At 35.6% G+C, this 19,615-nt stretch overlaps 1 pseudogene; it reads left to right on the plus strand.

Moving 5' to 3' along the window:
* The first annotated feature begins 7,684 nt into the window (after positions 1–7,684).
* On the plus strand, positions 7,685–12,722 carry LOC131146342 (protein HOTHEAD-like; annotated as a pseudogene).
* Positions 12,723–19,615: the final 6,893 nt, after the last annotated feature.

The following is a 19,615-nucleotide window of genomic DNA, read 5'->3' on the forward strand; positions in this document are numbered from 1 at the left end:
AATTCAATGACGCTTCCTGATGGTTCGGTGTTGGAAAATATGCAAATGGTCCATGATGAGGCTGTGAAGTATTTTGAGCAATTCTTAGGGTAAAATAGTTCAGTGCAAAGGTCAAACCTGGAAGATATCATCCATTCGGTAGTTTCTAAGGAGTCTATAGGTCGGCTGAGGGAAGAACCGACTGAGGAGGAGGTTTATGAAGCTGTTTTGTCTATTTCTATGAATAGTAGCCTGGGACCGGATGGGTTTGGGTCTTCTTTTTATATAACTTGTTGAAAGATTATTAAAAATGATGTGATGGATGCGGTAAGAGAATTCATTAGAGGTGATATGTTGCCTCGGTATTTTTGTCCCTCTTACATTGTGCTTATCCCTAAGGTAAAGGACCCTCAGTCTTTTGATAAATTTCGGCCGATAAGCCTTTGTAACGTAATCTATAAAATTTTCTCCAAAATCCTTATTGGTAAGCTTTCATTCGTGATGGGTGATTTAATATCTTTAGAACAAGGTGCTTTTGTGAAAGGGAGGAGTATTTTTGAAAATATAATGCTTACTCAAGAGATGACAAAATTATTACATAGGCAGGTGAGAGGAGGTAATATAATGCTAAAGCTTGATATAAGTAAAGCGTATGATTAAGTGGAGTGGCAGGTGGTAGATTAGATTTTTCAGGCTCTTGGTTTTCCAGATTGGTTTTGTAAGTTGATTCAAAATTGTATTTCCACTCCATGATTTTCTGTCATGATGTATGACACTTATAGAGGTTTTTTCAAGTCTAAAAGGGGCTTAAGGCAAGGGGATCCATTGTCGCCATATATTTTCATCATCATGGAAGAAATTCTTTCTAAATTAATTCAAAAAAAGTTGTCTGAGAAGCGGATTTTACCTTTTGCACACCTTTGTGGTGCACCGATTATATCACATTTAATGTACGCGGATGATGTTGTTATTTTTGCTAATGCTGGAAAAAAATCTTTTAGTCAATTAATGGGGGTGATTAAAGAGTATGAAAATTGGACTGGCCAAAGGGTGAATAAAGATAAATCAGCTATTTTTTTCTCAAACAAGTTGGGTGTTCAGAGGAAAGGAGAAATTCTTCAAGAGACTGGTTTTGTTGAGGGTAAATTTCCTTTTACGTATTTGGGAGTGCCAATAGTGGATGGTAAATTGAAAGGCTGTCATTTTGACCCTTTAATCCAAAAAATTAGTAAGAGAATTGAAGGCTAGAAAAGTAAACTATTGCCTCAAGGAGGTCATCTTGTTTTGTTGAGACATGTGCTTTCAAGTATGTCATTGCATCTATTAGCTGTTCTAAATGTACCGAAACTGGTGATTAAAAAGATTCAAGGTATGTTTGCTTCTTTTTTCTGGGGATTTAAGGATGGAAAAGAAAAAATGAAATGGAGAGCTTGAAAGAAATTGTGTGTTCCGGTGGAGGAGGGGGGCATAGGAGTAAGGGACATTTCAGAAGTACAATGGTCTTTGTTCATGAAGTTTGGTTGGAATTTATTAACGCAAAATTCTTTATGGACTAGATTTTTTAAAGCTAAATATGTGAAAGGAGGTCATATTACTCTTTGCAGATCGCATGGATCAGATTCTTCCTTTTGGAGGAAAGTTCTGTAGGGTATGCCTGAACTGTTAAGTACATCTAAGTGGAAGGTTAGAGAAGGAGATGTAAATCTGTGGTATGATAAGTTTCTAGATTCGAGACCTTTGTTTGCAGATTGTCCAAATGGTGCTTGATCTCATATCAAATTAAAAGATTTGGTTATTAATAATGCATGGGATGTGGAAAATTTGCAAAGGATTCTGGGGTTTAGAAAAGTGAATGAAGTGATTGAAAAAGTGGGAAATCTTACAAATTTTTCGGACATTCTGTTATGGCTCCCCGAAAAGGATGGTTGTTTTAATACAAAATCTGCATAGGATGTTATCAGAGTTAGAGCTCCAAAATTTGATTGGGCTAAATGGGTTTAGAACAAATGGCTACCAAAGAAAATTTCTATCTGTATATGGAAGGCTACTTTTGAGTGCCTAAGTGTTGATGAAAAGGTGAGAAGGGTGAGGGTTTCACTTGTTTCAGCGTGTAATTGTTGTAAAATGAGGTAATCAGAGCATTTGGATCATCTGTTAAATAAGGGAGACCTTACTTCTGAGGTTTGGAGAAAGGTTTCGGTGGAGGTAGGTGTTCCTTTCCTTAGGCAACAAAGTTGGAAAGAAAGAGTCCAAATGTGGTTTAATAGGACTTCCAGGTTCTCTCAACTGGGTTCTTTGATGGGTTTGATTCCTTGTTTAGTAGTTTGGAAGCTGTGGAGAAGAAGATGTATGGCTAGAATGGAAGAAAATTAGATAGTAGTAGTGATGTGTGGCTCTCCATAAAGTATTGGGTGGGGGTTTTGAGTAAAAACATGACAGAAATGGTTCAGTTAAAGGATGCAAATTTTTGGATATTGCAGAATTTGGAAGTGCAAATTGTGAATAAAAGAATTAAAACTATGTAAAGTGTGAGATGGCTAAAACCGAGGCAAGGAAGGTTGAAACTAAATTTAGATGGGAGCAGCCTGGCAGGGCTGGCGAGTGGTGGTGGCATACTTAGAGACCATACAGGTTCTTTTGTGATTGGTTTTTCAAAATATTTTGGTACTTGTTCAAATAATGAAGCTGAATTGAGAACCGTGTTAGAGGGAATAAAGATTTGCAAAAATTTGGGACATACCTGTATCGATATTGAATGTGATTCAAATATTGTAGTTAATTGGAGAAGAGCAAGGAAGTGCTCTTTGTGGTATTTGTGGCATTTTTTAGAGCAATTTATTGGTTTTTTGGAGGGAGTAGATTTTTCGATAAATCATTGGTATAGAGAAAGGAACAAAGTGGCAGATGCCTTGGCTCGACAAGGTGCTATAGGGAGGAATAGTTTGTTTACAAATAGTAGTCAACTCCCTAGAGTTAGCAATGATTTGTATAAATTGGAGAAGATGGGTACGGCTTATATGAGGTATGTTTAGCTGTTTTCCTTTTGGTTTTATCTTATGCCCTATGTTGTTTATATTTTGTTTTGTTTTGTTGTGTGAGGTTTGTTTTGTAGGTCCTGTTTTGTTTTGTTTTGTTTGGTTTTATATTCCGATTTTTGGCTGGATGTTGATGTTGTTCTTTGGGAGATTTTTAACGTGTTGTGTTTTGTTATCTCCCATTGATTGTCTTGTAACCATGGTATTCATCCGCCAAAAGTGAGGGGTTATCAATAAATAAATGGAGGTACCGCCCTTCTTAAAAAAAAAAAAACTGCACAGAGGCAGAGGGTGAGGTTGAAGGAGCTTATGGAAGAGAGACTGGGGAGATGACGAAAAAGGAAGCTAAAGGTCCGGGGGCGACTGCCTGCACGAAAGCAAAGTCATGATAGGGTTTCTTTTTGTTTGTTTGTGTCTCCGCCCCCTTTTCCTTTGGGCCTATTCTCTTCTTTTATAGGCTAAACCAAACCCTAAAATCCTTTTTTTCTTTTTCTTTTTGGTACTTTTATGGTAATAATAAATATGGGAACTAATAATATCTTAATAATAATAATAATAATAATAATAATAATAATAATAATAATAATAATAATAATAATAGTAATGTAATAATGCAAGATTTGAAAATAATAATATAATAATAGTACGAAAATAATAATGAAGTGATATTTAAAAATAATAATAATAATAATAATAATAATAATAATAATAATAATAATAATAATAATAAGGATAATAAGAAAAATAATAGTAAAGTAATAATAATAAAATAATATTTAAAATAACGATAATAAGAGAAATAATAATAATAACATATTAATAGTAGTAATGAGAATGGTAATGGTAATAATAATAAAATACTATGATAATAATAATAATAATAATAATAATAATAATAATAATAATAATAAATTACTTATAACAATATAGGAAAATAATTAATAATCATAATAATAAAATAATAGTAATAATAATAAATTACTTATATCAATATAGGAAAATAATTAATAATAATAATAATAGTGAATATAAATAATAATAATAATAATAATAATAATAATAATAATAATAATAATATAAATAACAACAACAACAACAACAACAACAACAATAATAATAATAATAATAATAATTAAAATAAGGTAATAGTTATAATAATACAATGAGAAAGGATCTCTTATTCTATTTGGCCAGGGCAAAAATAGGGTGTCTACACCTGGCTACTGAGAAAGCCCCTAAAATATTCTAACCTAACCCCCCATAGGATTTCTTGCTCAATACCCTGAAATTGAAAATTCCTAGTATTATACCTCAGTATTTTCATGCGTACATCATTTTCTATAACTACCATAAAGCCTAATTTGGCTTTAAAAGCCTTACCTCAACTTAGGGATGATTTCCAACTTTATTTTCCCAACGATCTGTTCCGGCAAACTCGTAGAGAATTTCGCCAGGAGTGTCGTGGTAGCCTCAAATCTTCAATTCGGCGTAAAACTAGCCCAAAATCGAAGAGAGAGAGAGAGAGAGAGAGAGAGAGAGAGAGAGAGAGAGAGAGAGAGACGAGGCTTGCTTAATAATGAAGTAAAAATCGGATTTTTCATATTTATAGACAAGGGATTTAGTCAACGAGCCGCATCCTTCGTCGACGAATTCTCACTAATTTTGTCGACAAAATTCAGTTTTCGTCGACGAAATTCAGTAGGCACCAGAACCCCTCTCGGTATTTCTTCGTTGATGAAATTCAGTCTTCGTCGACGAAGCCCTGATAATCCCTTTTTTTGTTTTTCCTTCTAAAATGCAATGTCGTCGACGAACGCGAAGCCGACTTCCTCCTTCTGTTACCGTTTCCAATTCCCCTCCTCTTATTACTTAAATCCCATTATTATTCGGGTTGTCACAATTTTGAATAGGATGTAAGAATTGGTTCAACCCTATTAGGACCCCTTCCTCGTGTCTGAATATTTTTCTGGGTTTGTGTGGGCTCAAAAGAAACAATTTGGGTCCCTACGCCCGCATACGCTATCTGGTTAACAAAATCGCTCCTAAGCCCCTAGCGTTGTCCCCCCTGAAAATGTCGTTCTTGGATCATCTGAGCTTCTTTGTTTTTCTTTCTATTGGCTCAATTGGAAAGTCTTAACTTCATCTCTGCACACTTTGCTTTCCCAATATTGATTGCCCCTTCAATTTGTTTTTTGGTGATGGCCCAATCAAGACCATTTTGAGGTATACTTCTGAGAAGATGGTCAACATGAGGATTTTTGAGACGATTGTCACATGGATAAACTGCTTTTCTATTTTTAACTGAGGGGTGACCCTATGCTGTCATATCTCCCCCTTGATAAGAGTACCCATTTGTCTTCTCCTCCATACTCTTTGAAGTTAAAGCTGCATTATGGTTGTACTAAGCGATAAAAGTGCGAGCTAAATCCTTCTATGTGTGATTTTTTACTCGACTGTACCAGCTTAAAGCTTCCTCAATCAAACTATATTGGAAACAATAGGTGAGAAAATCATCGCTGTTAGCATGTGCCGCTATCTTCTGGAAATACATCCCCAAGTGAGCTAAAGGGCATTCGGACCCACTAAACTTCTCAAATTCTGGGATGTTGATCTTCAGGGGGAGAAACGAGTTTGGCACCAAGCCAGGGTTACCAGTGTCTGATGGATAAAAAATGTTTGCTCCCTCCAAAGCTAGCAACTGCTCTTTCTTTGTTCCCTTTTCATAACTCATTCTTGAGATGGGGGTTTGTCTTTTGCTTGCTTCTTTAACTACTTTTTCTTCTGTGGTGTCAACATTAGTGACTGACAGTGCATGGACATCTCTCTTAGGTTGGGAACCTGAGTCTTGGGTTGTCAGGATAAATGTGTGCAAGCTCTCCATTTCATGAAATATTTATTTGAATGTTTTAACTTTTAGTGCATTAGATGAAGAATATTCGAATATTTAGAAGCTTAGGGGACAAGGAGAATACGTATTTTGTCACTTAAAAAGAAACTTAGCAAGTAATGTTCTTCAACTTAAGAGTGCAAAACTCACAAGTAATAATTAAGGCCTACTTAAACCAAACTTTTAGATATTGTTTCAACATGATAAAAAAACAAATATCCCAAGATATTTTTTCATAAGTTGGTTATCTATTGTTGATAGACTACCAACAATAGTAAGATTAACTGTCTAGGGTAGAAGTTATAGTAGAATATGTTATTATATAAGATTGAAAATGAAACAAAAGACTACTTATTTTTTACTTTTGTTTGGACAAGTTAGATTTATTTAAGTGTATATATGCAACGAATGGAGGTTGAATGGACTATTAGCTTCTTTCCCTTAGTGGTAATAAAAAAGCTTATCTTTTGCCAAACAAATAAAACTTTAAACCAACACCATTCTTCTAAGAGTTATATCTGTTGTGATGAAGCCATGAGACGCTGAGCTGGAGACACGTGTGAGGAGATAAATAACGCGTTGCAAGCCGAAACCATTTATCTTGATTGTAACTTCCCATTTGTGATTTATTATATTTATTTGTAATTGAATCCAAAGGCCTATAAATAGAGAGCTATGGATGTTGTAAAAAGTACAAGAGAAGTTCAGAGAGTAGAGAGAAAAAAGAGAGGAGGAAGAGACTAAGAGGAAGAAGAGAGTTGTATTTTTCTAGCAAATAGTGAATTGTGGCGTGCTCCGTGGACATAGGTCGATCTTGACTACACCATGTTAAATTTCTGGTGTCACATTTTTATGGTTGCTCACAGGGTCCTAACAATATCTCGTCAAAATAGACATAATTCTTATATTTGAATTTAAAACTATATTTTAAAATGATAGTTAATTATGGTTGTTAACAATTATCTCCAACAGTCATCTTATAAAAAAACTTTATTATTAAATTCAAAAAAAATTAATAACTATACCCATATAAACTAATACTACTCCGCAGAGAATGTATCTTTTCAAATAGACATGATTGTTGTATTTGAATTATTTCCAACGTTATCTTACTTGAAATTTTATGATTAATTTAGAAAAATTAATTTTAAAAATATACCCCTTCAATTAGAACAAACACCACTCTTAAACTTGAAATGTAGGACAAGGGTTTAATTAAGAAAGCTAGCTTTTCCATATCCCATATAATATTACAAGCATTTACAATATAATTACGACCCCAACAAAAGTACAAGCTAGAAGGTAATTAGATGAGATGATGTATATCCAAAACGGTTGCTTGTAAATGAAGGCAATTAATAGGGAATGGAGGAGGCGGGGTGTAGTGGACCGGTGGTTATTGACAAGTCGCTAGTGTGGCTCTCCACATTAATAAAAAAGAGCCATATGCAGCCATAATAGGAAGACAGATATATATATATATACCATAATAGGAAGACAGAGATATATATATGTATCCACATTAATAAAGAAGAGCCATATGCAGCCATAATAGGAAGACAGATATATATCTCTGTCTTCCTATTATGGTGTATATATATATATATATACACCATAATAGGAAGGCAGAGATATATATATATGTATGATCAGTTTGCTTAGCACTTAATGCCTTGACTTCCCCTTGTGTTCCACGTGCTTGCATTAAATGGTACCCCCCGTTCGCTATATATAAATTAAACCCTCCATAGTTGAGAGAAGCAAGCTAACTAAGAATCATCCATGGCAGCCTCAGCTGTCTTCCCTTCTTGGAGGTCATAGTGCCTAGATCAGCTAGCTGGTAGAGAGAGAGAGAGAGAGGGAGAGAGAGAGAGAGAGTAGATGGCATAAGCTAGCTGCCGCAGCAGTAGTCTGTGCCCGAGAAGTGAGTATTACAGAAAAAGGGGGAACTGGGTTTGGAGCATTTTGAGGAGATTAGGTTGGTTTTCGGTCTGAGTTGAATTGGTCTTGGAAATTAACGTGGTTTTAGTGTTGGGATCTGAATTGATCGTCAGAGATTAATGGGGAGGGTGTGCGGGTACTGCAGATTTATTTCTGCTGCTCTTGCTGCAACTCTCTTCTTTTATGGCTTTTGCTACTCAGACAAAGGTATGCACTCTCTCTCTCTCTCTCTCTCTCTCTCATGCCAGCACTGTCAAGTTAATTGAAATAAAGCACAGCCCGCTCGGACCGTGGGAGGAGGGCCCCAGTGCGAACCTTTCAAGTTAATTGAAAGTAAAGAAATGCTGACTATTTTACATATTTACCATATAATTTTTATTTTATTATATATATTTTTTTATTTGTTTCGTTCAATTTTAGCATAATAAAATCACATTATTTCAAGAAATATATATTAAATGTAGCTAAAATTAAATCAAACTATAATATTGCATGAGTGAAGGTTTTTTGTTTAATGCTATTAGGTATTAAAAATATTTATTATGAACCAATTGACTAATCATCTTGCATTACATTCTAAATAAAAATTTTAATAGGAATCCAACTTCGTGCCAAATCAATGCCTAAAAACATTTTCTTTGAAATATGAATGCAAAAGGTGTTAAAAGTTGTGATTATGACTACAAATTTCATATATATTTGAATTTCTATAAATTGGATAAAAATAAATATAATTATGTCAATCTCAATCTAATATTCAAATTTCAAATACCCAAATATAATGTTCCTAGGGCGAAACTAGCTTGACTCAAAAGTTTAAGTTGAATTTTGGATTAACTATGTATATAAGTACTCATCATTTAATTTTTTTAATATGGAAAAAATTGTCAAGTGGAATTATCATAATATTTGTATTACTTATTTAAAATCTATTATAAAATATATTATATTTTTATGGTCATGGATCAATTTTTGATAATTAAAGTGAGGGTAAATAAAAAGGAAAAAAAAATGCACATACATGAACATTTTTATTTTTTATGGGCTAAGAATGCACGTAAATGCTCACTAGCCAACAACCACAAAGATTAATTAATATGCACACATACAAAGTAAAGAAAATAAAGCATAAATACCTTTTGAAGTTATTAGAATGGGAAAAAATAAATAAATAAATAAATAAAAGATTATAAAAATACGTAAGCGAGTAAGGGAAGGGTAAAAATGCTTACAATCATCATTAGAAAAGTAAATATGCAAGCATAAGATTAAAAAAAGTGTGACAAAATATTGTTTTAATGTGAATATTGTAAATAAAAAACCTTATTTTCGTGGACTCCTGACCATATAAGTTTAAGTCAACTCAAAAAAGGAAAAAAGAAAAACATACTTGTGCTTTTAATTGATCATAAATTTAATAAATATGGGGCACTATCATTATTTTTTAATATATTAATAACATTTTGAGTCATTATTTTTTACTTTAAAAGTGAAATTAAAAATAAAAAAAAAAGGACAAATTCGTTTTATTGGATAAAAAAATGATGAAGTGTTATTAGTTTTTTTTTTTTGGTTATGCAAATAGTATTTTCCGAAATTTATTCATTGAATACTTTAACTAGTATTTCAATTGTTTTAATTTAACTAGCAGAAGAAGATTTTTAGAATAATTAAATTTGAAACTGTTCATACTAAATACCGCTTTGTTCACAACCTTCTTTAATCATTTTTTCATCTTCTTCAGCTCCAAACTACTCCTTCCTCCACGACGCAAGATCAGCTCCGGCGAAAGTCTACTACGACTACATCATCATCGGCGGCGGAACCGCTGCCTGCGCTTTAGCCGCAACTCTCTCCCAAGGCGCGAGAGTGGTAGTCCTCGAGCGAGGAGGCTCTCCCTACGGCAACCCCAACATCAACAACGTGGGCTCTTTCGCCGCCTCCCTCGCCGACGTCTCGCCGTCCTCGCCGTCGCAGCCCTTCGTCTCCGAGGACGGCGTGTACAACTCGCGCGCCCGGGTCCTCGGGGGCGGGACCGCGCTGAACGCGGGATTCTACTCGCGGGCGAGCGCCGAGTACGTGGCGGAGGAGGGTGGGACCCGCAGGGAGTGGAGGAGGCGTACCGGTGGGTGGAAAGGAAGGTGGTGTTCGAGCCGGAGGTGAAGGAGTGGCAGGCGGCGGTGAAAGACGGGTTGCTGGAGGTGGGGGTGTTGCCGGATAATGGGTTCACTTATGAGCATTTGTACGGGACGAAGATTGGGGGATCCATCTTCGATCGGAACGGCCATCGGCACACGGCAGCGGATTTGCTGGAGTATGCTGATCCGGGAAGGATCGCTGTTTATTTGCACGCGACGGTTCAGAGGGTCCTGTTAAGAACAATTGGTGAGGATGGTAAACAAAGAAAATAAAAATGTTAGCCATTTCGACGAGAATGATCTACTTGACGCCTCGAGGAACATAAGATTTTCCCTCCCTAGTCTCTATCTAAACATGTGATAAAATTTTTTTCTAAAATTACTAAGAGATGAATGCCCTGCGCAGGAAATCCAAGACCAAGAGCCTACGGCGTGGTGTTCAAGGACGCATTAGGAGTGATGCACGGTGCGTTCTTGAACAATGGGCCCAACAATGAGGTCATTGTATCTGCGGGTGCGATGGGAAGCCCACAGATGCTGATGCTGAGTGGAATTGGGCCGAACGATCAGCTAAAGGCCCATGGGATCGAAGTGGTATTGGAGCAGCCCATGGTTGGGCAGAGGATGGCTGATAATCCGATGAATGCCATCTACGTTCCCTCTCCGCGGCCCGTTGAAGTTGCTCTCCTTCAGGCCGTGGGCATTACCCGGTCCGATAGCTATATTGAAGCCGCTAGTGGGCTCAGTTTCGGCCCCATTTCGCCCCAAGCTCAACTTGCTAAAGAGGTTCCTTCTTAACCCTCTCTCTCTCTCTCTCTCTCTAGGGGAACGTCCTGCTAATGTGGAAAATATTAAAATAAAAAAAAATTGTTTAAAAGTCCAAATTTAAATTTTTTGAGTTATTTTTGTATGAATTTGATAAAATTTAATATAAATTTATATTAAATTTTCGTGGAATCCACTCAAACTTAAGTTCAAATTTCAAATATCCGAAGGTAAGGTGTAGATTTTGGTTTTGATTAATGATTTTGATAACCTTTTTTTTTTTTTCATTGATTAAAATGGATCAACTTAATTAGTTGGGTTTTCATAAAAATGAAAAATTCTTATATGTTTATGTTAATGTTTTATGTCCCTTTGTTCCCTTGAGACCCAAAAATAAAATAAGCAAAATCCTTTTCTTATGAGCACATACAAAATTGTAGCTACAAAAAAAGGATATTTGTAACCTATCCTCATACACTTTACACTTTATTGAATTGTGTCATCCAATTTTTTATATAAAAAATAAAATTAAGTGATACTATTCATTACAAACTTGTAACTACCATGCACCTACATGACATTTATAAATTTGAAGGATGCTGTAATTTACTGATTCCTTCTTTTTACTCGCCACATAACGAATTGTGAAGTAAAGAATTTTTTATCTTTCTTTGTAGTGTATATTAAGAATACAAATTTATTTAACTATAATATAGAATTTAGAAAAAGAAAAATTAATTAGGTGCAAAACAAAAATTTAGTTTATTAATTTTTTAATATATTTTATATTTAGCCATTTAATTTTTTTTTCTCTTAATAACTAAACAAGAATAACATAAAAATTTTCACATTTTAAGTACATCTTGAAAAAAGAATATCTTAATTTTTCAATCTTTCAAAAAATAAAAAACTTTCTAGGCTCCTAAACTTTCCTAGGCGGGCCCATCCTCCAACAACCTAAACAATGGGCCACATTTGCAGCCTGCCCAGCCCACCAATCTCCCTCAAGAACAAGCAAGAACCACTGCCACGGCCAATGCTTCCACCACCTTCAACTCCTCTCTTCAGAGCTCAACCATGCTCAGGGGAGGAATCATCGTGGAGAAAATCAACGGCCCCCTCTCCTCCGGCCACCTCCGCCTCCGAGACCGGGACCCCAACACCACCCCCTCGGTCGTCTTCAACTACTTCCAGCACCCGGATGACCTGAGAAAGTGTGTGGAAGGCATGTCCACCATAACCAAACTAGTCATGTCCGAAGCCTTTTCCAAGTTCCGATACCCCGACGCGACCGTGCAAAGCCTTCTAGCGCTCATTGTGGCCATGCCGGTGAACCTGCGGCCACGGCGTCTCACCGCCGCCCTTTCCCTGGAGAAGTTCTGCGTGGACACGGTGTTGACCATATGGCATTACCACGGAGGGTGCCAAGTTGGGGCGGTGGTGGACGCCGAGTATAGGGTGATCGGAGTGGATGCGCTACGGGTTGTGGACGGTTCTACGTTTAACAGCTCCCCGGGGACTAATCCTCAAGCTACCGTTATGATGCTTGGAAGGTATGTAACTATGTATACATATTTCTACACAAACTTTTCTAACGGTATCGCCGGAAAATATTCCGGCAAGATATTGCGTTTTTTGTCTTATGAATGCCTACTTGAATTAAATCTAATGCCACCTCACGTACAAATCACAGGTATGTGGGGGAAAGAATTCTGAATGAGCGGCTCAAGGGAGGAGGTGGAGGACAATAAATTAAATGCACGTACAGCAATATTCAACATTTCGGAAAATGATCGAATTTCAGTTGTTGTTCGTGCTGCATTTTTTTTTTAGACATTTTAATAATTAAATCGTGTGTCTTCGTTGTTTTCAGGGTTAACTGTGGAGGGGATTTCTCTGCAGTCTTATTTAACTGAACTGCTATATATGATTACATATATAGAATCTGATTAAAAATAAAGTTTGACGGATTGAAAAGTGCTCAGCCTTCATACCATGTCCAACTATCACTTTATTTAAAAGTTTAAATTGTTAGATTGAGTAACAATAATATACATCAAGCTTTAACAAACTGCATTAATCAAATCAAGGAGTACACAAAACTTGAATCTTCAATCCAAAAAACAAAAAAAATGTAGAAACTATTCCATTAAGATAATTTGAATTTGTTGTTAAAATAAAGTACTAGATGTTTGACACATAAGATTAATGGAATTAAAATATTTGACAAATGGAACCAAATTTATGTCTTGACTTTGTCATACTAATTTCTATTAGAATTTTGATTTCATTACTATACCAGTTGATCATTTCACAAATCAAACATGATAGAAGTAGATGGTAAGTTGACTACATCATCCTTATATAGTTCAAATTTTCTTGGAAAAAGACTTGACATGAGGTACTCATCCATCGAAAAGACATACAATAGTAAATAATAAATTGGAAGAAAAGGCATATCATTTGCATGTGCAAGAAAAACAACAAATTAAGTGTTATTATTCATTACAAACTTGTAACGACGATATATCTACATAACATGTGCAAATTAGAAGGGTGCAATTTACTGACCCCTATCACCCTTCCTTTTACTCGCCATGTAACATGTGATTGTTACGAATTGTGAATGTAAATTCTTTTTTATCTTTCTCATATTTAGTAGTGTGTATTAAGAATAAAAATTTTAATAAATATAATATAGAATTTAGAAAGAGAAAAATTGATTAGGTGTAAAACAAAATTTTAGTTTATTAATTTTTTTAATATAATTTATATTTAACCATTTAATTTTTTTCTTAATTACTAAACAAGAATAACGTAAAATTTTTCACATTTTAACAGCATCTTGAAAAAAAAAAAAAAATCTTAATTTTTCAATCTTTCATGATGAGATAAATAACTCTCGTTGTATTTGACACTGAAAAATGAAAACCACCCAACCTTTACTTCGAGGAGCCTGGAGAAACTGTAGTGCATGGAAGTTGGGTTAAGCCCACCAATCATAGCACTCGTATAAAACTTTCTAGGCCCATAAACTTTCCTGGGCTGACCGATCCTCCAACAACAAGAAATCTTAGAAATGGGCCACATTTGCAGGCTGCCCAGTCCACCAATCTCCCTCAAGAGTAAGCAAGAACCATAGCCACGACCAATGCTTCCATCACCTTCAACTCCTCTCTTCAAAGCTCCACCATGCTCAGGGGAGGAATCATACTGGAGAAAATCAACGGGCCCCTCTCCTTTGGCCAGCTCCGCCTCGGAAACCGGAATCCCAACACCACCCCCAGTAAAATGCAACAAAGCCTTTGAAAACAAAGATAAAAGCAAGAAGAAGAATCATCTTTCTTCTATTCATTGAAAAACTGAATCAAATGTATAGTATACAAGCAGGCTTCTTATATAAGAATACAATAACAACCATTGAACAACTAATCTAACTACACATATTAGTTATAACAGCTTTATGTATTTTGTTTGGTTCTTGATCTTACTCCAGGTCATCTTGTAAGCTCCAACACCCCCCCCCCCCCTTTTAAGATGAGAATGGATATTAATCATTCCCATCTTGTGAATAAGATGATGAAAATGAATTGAACCAAGAGACTTGGTTAATATATCAGCTAGTTGGTGCTTAGAAGGAATATGAATTTTAGTAATGAGGTTTGCTTGCAATTTTTCTCAAACTAAGTGGCAATTCAGTTGAATATGCTTAGTCCTTTCATGGTGTACAAGATTATAAGCAATTTTAGAGGCTGGTTTGCTATCTGTATATAATAAGGCAGCTTGAAAATGAGAAATTTGTAAATCAGCCAACAGATAAAGAAGCCTTTGAATTTCACATGTAGTTGTGGCTAAAGCTTTGTACTTGGACTCAGCAAATGATCTACTGATAGTGGACTGCTTCTTTGATTTCCAGGAAATAAAAGAATCCCCAATAAAAACTGTAAACCCAGTCACACTTTGGCGAGTATCCAAGCAACCACCCCAATCACTATCTGAGTATGCCTTGAGATGAAGAGATGAGTTTGCAGACATAAAAATACCCTAATCTAGTGTAGATTTAATGTATCTGAGAACCCTTTCAGCAGCTCGAAGATGAAGTGTACTTGGATTAGCTATAAATTGATTTAATGCTTGAACATAATAAGTAATATCAGGCCGAGTTATAGTTAAGTACAACAATCGACCTATGAGCCTTCGAAATGATGTAGGATCAGGTAAGGGAGGAGAGAGATCTGTTGTGCTGAGTTGCAGAGGAGATTCCATGGGAAAATTTGCGAGATCTGTTGTGCTGAGTTGCAGAGGAGATTCCATGGGAAAATTTGCTGGTTTACAACCAGAGAAACCACTGTCTTAGAGAATATCCAAGGCATATTTTTGCTGAGATATGGCAATGCCTTTAGCTGATCTAGCTATTTCCAAACCCAAGATGTATTTTAATTCACCAAGATCCTTGATTGTGAAAGAATCATAGAGAAATTTATTGACTTCATTAATCTGAGCAATACTGTTAGAAGCAAGAATAACATCATCAACAAAAATGAGTAAAGCTATAAAAGCTGAGGGGGTTGTTTTGATAAAGAGAGAAGAATCTAATTTGCCCTGAGTAAAACCAAATTGCATCAAGGAGGTGGATAACTTGGAAAACCATTGTCGTGATGCTTGTTTTAATCCATAGATACTCTTTTTGAGTTTGCATACATGAGGGTCATTTGCTGAAGAGTAGCCTAGTGATAATTGCATATATACTTCTTCATTAAGATCTCCATGTAAGAAGCCTTTATTTGCATCTAATTGATGTAAATGCCGGTGTTTTATGGCAGCAACCGCAAGTAATGTTTGCATAGTTGTCATTTTAGCAACAAGAGAGTATGTATAATTAAAATCTAACCCTTCTTGTTGAGTATAGCCTTTGGCCACTAGTCTGGCTTTATGCCTTGCAATTGTGCCATCAGCGTTGAACTTGACACGATAAACCCATTTACAACCTATTACAATCTTATTGGAGGGTAAAATGGCTAGATCCCAAGTATTGTTTAATTCAAGAGCTTTTAGTTCTTCTGCCATGGCATTTTGCCATTGAGGATGAGCAATAGCCTGTTTGAATGTGTGAGGTTTGAAAGTGGAAGTAACAACAGCAACAAATGTTTAATATTTAGGGGAGAACTGAGAAGTAGAAAGATAATGAAGAATAGAATGAGGGTTACCTTTATTAGAAGCTGAGTTACAGTTGAGAGATGATTGAGAAGCTGAAAGTGTTTAAGCCATATTACCATAATAAAAATTCTTTAAGAATGCAGGAAGATTTCTGATCCTTTGAGATCTTCTGAGAGTGTAAATATGAGTGTGTTCAATGGAAGTGTTCTCAGATTGGGGAGTATGTGTAATAGAAATTGATGAATGAGTGGACTTCGAAGAATCAAAATATTGAGGAAAATTAGGAAAAACAAAAGGTGTATGAATTGTGTCTGGTATGGAAGGAAATATGGATTCATGAAAAACTATATTTCTGGAAATAATGGTTTTGAGAGTAACAAGATCCAAAAGTTTATACCCTTTGACATTTGATGGATAACCCAGAAAAATACATTTTGAAGCTCTTGGTTTGAATTTTCCTCTATGAGCAGTGAGTGTGCTAGCAAAACACAAACACCCTAAAACTTTTAGATAGTTATAAGCTGGAGAATAGAAGGAAAGTATGGTGTTTGATTTTGGAGAATAGAAGAATGGGTTCTATTTATGAGATGTGTTGCTGTTAGCGCACAATCTGTTCAATAAGAAAGTGGCAATTTGGATTGAAAAAGCAAAGCTTTAGCCACATTAAGTAGGTGTTGATGTTTTCTTTCAACTCTGCCATTTTTTTGGGGTGTTTCAACACAAGATAATTGATGTATTATGCCATAACTATTGTAGAAATCAGGCATGTTAAACTCTTGGCCATTATCAGTTCTAAGAGTTTGAATCAATGTGTTGAATTGAGTATGAACATAAGAAACAAATTTTGTGAGAATGGTACGAGTTTCTGTTTTGGTTTTCATGAGATAAAACCAAGTAAATCTTGTATAATCATCTACAATAGTGAGAAAATAATGAAAACTAGAATATGAAACAAGTGAGAAAAGACCCCAAATATCACAATAAACTAATTGAAAAGCTTTATTTGAATAGCTACTTGATACAGGAAATACAAGCCTCTTTTGTATGGCTAAAGGACAAACTTCACGTATATGAATTGGATTTGTTGATACATTGGGATTTATATCACTAATAAATTTTATTTCTGGTAGAGGGAATATGTCCTAGATGAAAATGCCAAATATCAGCATTGGTAGTACAATTATTTGCTGAAGAAACAGAAGATATACACTTGAGATCAGATTTATTCCTTGCTAGAACAGGAGATTATTATAGGTGATATAGGCCAGATTTCACTTCACCAAGACCAATCATCTTCCAGCTGATTAGGTTCTGCAAAATACATTTGGATAACAAACCAATAAAATTTTCTTTAGTAAGTTTTGAAGCAGATATGAGATTAACACTAAATGAAGGAATGTAAAGAGTATTATGTAAGATAATATCGGCTGAAAAATGTATAGTGAAAATAACGAGAGTAGATTGACCATTTGGTAAATGGACTGTAGATGATTGTTTTGGTAGATGAATTGAAGTGAAAAAATGGGGAGACCAAATCATATGATCTGTAGCTCCTGCATCAAGAATCCATGGAGAATCATTTTTGTTAGCTTAAACAACATGACATGAAATGATACCTGATGTAGAGGCAGTATTTGCTGTGGATGTTATGTTTGTATTAGAAAGGCTATTTGCAAGGGACAAGAAGTTTTGAATTTGCTCTTGAGAAAATATATTTGAGATGCTTGAATTTAATTCCAAAGAAGAAGCAACATTTGCATTGAACAAATTTGTATTTGTATTTCCATTTTGAGGAGTAATAATTTTCTTGCCTCATGGACCTTTCCATCCAGGTGGAAATCCAATCAAATGGAAACATTTATCTACAAGGTGACCAGTATATCCACAATGGGAACAAATAATATTTCCTCTGGCTTTTGATTTTTTGAAGCGAGTACCATTAGTAGTAACAGACTTCTGTGTTTGTGCAACAATCATAGCATGAGAATCCATGGAAAAACCAACAGCATTAAACAATGATCTTTGACTTTCTTCTTGCAGTAACAAAGAAAAAACTTTGCTCACATAATCTTAGAAGGCAAAGGTGATTGGAGAAGTAATTGACTTCGCATCATAGAGTAAGAATCATGTAAACCAATGAGAAACTTCATCACATAATCTTATTGCTGCCTATCTGTAAAATTCTTTAAAAGATTACAAGAACATCTATCAAGAATTCCACATCTGTAGCTTGGAATTGGTTTGTAGCTGATATATTCATCCTAGAGTGTCTTGAATTCATTGAAGTATTCAGTGATGATCTTGCTCCTTGAGAAATCAAACTGAGAGATTTTTCTAGGATAAAGACTCTTGGACCATCACTTCGAAGGTACCTTGTTTTGAGTTCTTCCCAAACATCACACGCAGCTGCGATGTACAACAGACTTCCACGAATTTATTTTGCTATTGAATTCATTAGCCAAGATAAAACGAGATTATTTGCTCTCAACCAGGCAATTTGAATCTGAGAATCACCAGAATTGGATTGAGGCAAAGTACCATCTATAAATGCGATTTTATTCTTAACTGTAAGAGCAATGGAGATAGATCTACTCCACACAACATAATTTGCACCAGTCAAGATTTCAGAGACTAGAAGAGCTCCAAGGTTATCCGATGGATGCAAGTAATAGACACTTGAAGAATCATTCGAAGGATTTCTTGAAGATTCATCAGCATTTGCCATAGAAGCAAAATGCATAGAAGATTCACGTTCCACCATTGAAATGGAACAGTAAAGAGAGGAAAGAAAAAAAAAATTAAGAGAACAACAAAAATTGAATCAATTAATTTCTGAAATTTGAAACTCCCTTGATCAACCATAGCTTTGTCTGCAGTTGAAATTCAAAATTTGAAGATGACTATGCTTCTTCAATAAGCATTTCCCTGTGAAGTTCAATCAGTGTGTCTGTCGGAAGCTAATAGCTTCGATACCATGTAAAATGCAGGAAAGCCTTTGAAAACAAAGATAAAAGCAAGAAGAAGAATCATCTTTCTTCTATTCATTGAAAACCTGAATCAAATGTAGAGTATACAAGCAGGCTTCTTATGTAAGGATACAATAACAACCATTAAACAACTAATCTAACTACACATATTAGTTATAATAGCTTTATGTATTTTTTTTTGGTTCTTGATCTTGCTCCAGGTCATCTTGTAAGCTCCAACACCCCCTTGGTCGTCTTCAACTACTTCTAGCACCCAGATGACCTGAGAAAGTGTGTGGAAAGCAGGTCCACCATAACCAAACTAGTCATGTCTGAAGCCTCTTCCAAGTTCCGATACCCGACTGTGCAAGGCCTTCTAGCACTCATTGTGGCCATGGCAGTGAATCTATAGTCGCGGCGTTTCATCGCCGCCCTTTTTTTGGAGAAGTTCTGCATGGACACGGTGATGACCATATGGCATTACCACGGAGGGGTGCCAAGTTGGGGCGGTGGTGGACGCCAAGTATAGGGTGATCGGAGTGGATGCCCTAGGGGTTATGGATGGTTCCACGTTTAATGACTCCTCGAGAACTAATCCTCAAGCTATTGTTATGATGCTTGAAAGGTATATATTTTATCAAGAAATGAAAATAATTTTCGTTCGTATGTATTAAGTAAACAGTACAGGTGGGTATAAACAAACATTTAGGGACAAAATCATAATTCTACTGACCCTAAATACAAACT

This window comes from Malania oleifera, chromosome 13, assembly GCF_029873635.1.
Source record: "Malania oleifera isolate guangnan ecotype guangnan chromosome 13, ASM2987363v1, whole genome shotgun sequence".
NCBI lineage: Eukaryota > Viridiplantae > Streptophyta > Magnoliopsida > Santalales > Ximeniaceae > Malania > Malania oleifera.